We start from the raw sequence: 2,067 nt of genomic DNA on the forward strand, positions 1-2,067 counted from the left end.
CTTCAATGAGTCGAACAAAATTTCTTGCTGGCGCCGTGAGATCAAAATGCAGGTTACCAAATGACATTTTAATGGATTGCGACGTTTCGAAAATACAATTTTCATTATCAATTAAGCTGCATGGTGAAGGTTTTACAACACTTGAAATTGAACTTTGGATATGCCAGTAGTACATATCAATGGTATAGTGGATACAATTTAAAATATTAGCTTAAAAATTACTCTGAAAAAAAAATTCAGCGTCCGGACGAATCCTGTAGTTTGGAGGTTGATAGCCGGAGACTCGCTCTTGATAATGAGGGCCTCAGCTATCGCCAGTCTTGATGGGTCAGGGCACCGCATAACTATGCTGGTGCAGGCCTCCAATGTCGCTCGGGTGATGGTCTCATTGTGGGCTTCCCGCATGTGGTTCTTAGGGTACGGCCAGACTAAAAGCGAGAAAGCTGAAGTGCGCGGAAGCTTGGAGCGCGTTGGCGCGTGTAGGTGGCCAGACACAACGCGAGGTGGCGCGACCAGTCAAAGAAAATTTAGACAAGTCAAAGAAAATTTTCAACAATCGCCTACCAAGAGCCCGGCGAAGCGTTGAGCGCGCGTTTTTCATTATAAAATAGAATAGAAGTGTCGACACTGAAGAAATAGGCCCATGGCCTGTTCGATTATTATAATTTTCGTGACTTGATGCACAAAGGATCCGGCCTTTGGAACCCGATCTTTCCATAACTGACGATTAATTGAGATAGCTGCTGGACTTATTGTCAGGTCCGTAAGTTGCTAGGCATTTTAAGACTGAACATATGCTCCTGCATAGCTTCGTCTAGTCTTATTGCCTGGTCCGTAATTTGCTGGGCATTTTAAGACTGAACATATGCTCCTGCATAGCTTTGTCTAGTCTGTTCTTGAAGGCGTTCATACTCGGAGCGTCAACGATGCTATTATGACCGCAAAGTCTAGATTACTAACGAAGTCTATCGAAACAAGTGTTGAACATGAAACAGTAATTGTAAAAGCCATTTGTGCTTTACACAATATGATCCTAGCTCGAGAAGGCATCGACACTGAAGCAGGAACAGGTGTCGAGGATCACGGTGAAATAGTAATTACCAGAACACCAACTGCTGAAAAAATAGCCCGAGGTATGCTATCAATGTTCGTAACACTCTGACTACTTAAGGGGACCGGCTACCCTAAAATTTTCAATTTTGGCGTTTTTCGGTTTTTGTGCTCATCTGAAAGCTGGAATTCTGCTCTTTAAAATGGTACCATTGCCATCGCTGTACGCCAATATTTACGTTCATGACGTCTCTTTAAAGGGAAGCGGGTGAGAGAGTTCTTTAAGTAATTAGATATAAAGTAATTAGCTGCTGAAATCTATGAATATAGTTTCTACTTGAGTTGTGCTGCAGTTACATGCTTAGTCTCATCTTAAAGCTGACATTTTGAGCTTTCCAACGATATTAATGCGATCCATGTACGGCAATATTGACTCAGACAGCCGGGCTTTAATAGGGAGCGAGGGGTGGAGTTCCTTCACTAAATAGACCTAAGAAAATTACAGCGGCAAGACTACATATCTTGGTGTATCTGGCATCTGAGCTCAGTTACCCTCCTAACATTGTACGTAGAGGTGCGCTACAAGTTGCTGCTAGCATCCTTGAGTGGATTAAGCTACAGAAGCCTGTAGTTTGGTATCCATGCTACATTGAGTGCCTATTATATGGTCCTTACGAACCGAATGATACGTGTCTCGATGTTGTAGGATGATATTTGTAGGAGGAGATAGATTTTCTAAAGTTCCCCTTTTTAGCCGTTTTTTATGACTTCACGTTTTCTATCAATTTTTTTGAAAAATTCATATAAGCAAAATGTTCTTATTTTTACATTTTACGTATGTATGTGAAGTTTCATGATGATCGAATAATAACTACGGGTCCATGCGCAATTGAAGCGATGAATGTCATGAAGATAATTCAGTCGTGATAAAAACATAACCAACAAATAATATAAGACAAAAATTTTGAAGATGTCTACATAATCTCTACAGATACATCTACGAGTTCAAACTGGGAA

Source organism: Hyalella azteca, unplaced genomic scaffold (genome assembly GCF_000764305.2).
Source record: "Hyalella azteca isolate HAZT.00-mixed unplaced genomic scaffold, Hazt_2.0.2 contig2388, whole genome shotgun sequence".
NCBI lineage: Eukaryota > Metazoa > Arthropoda > Malacostraca > Amphipoda > Hyalellidae > Hyalella > Hyalella azteca.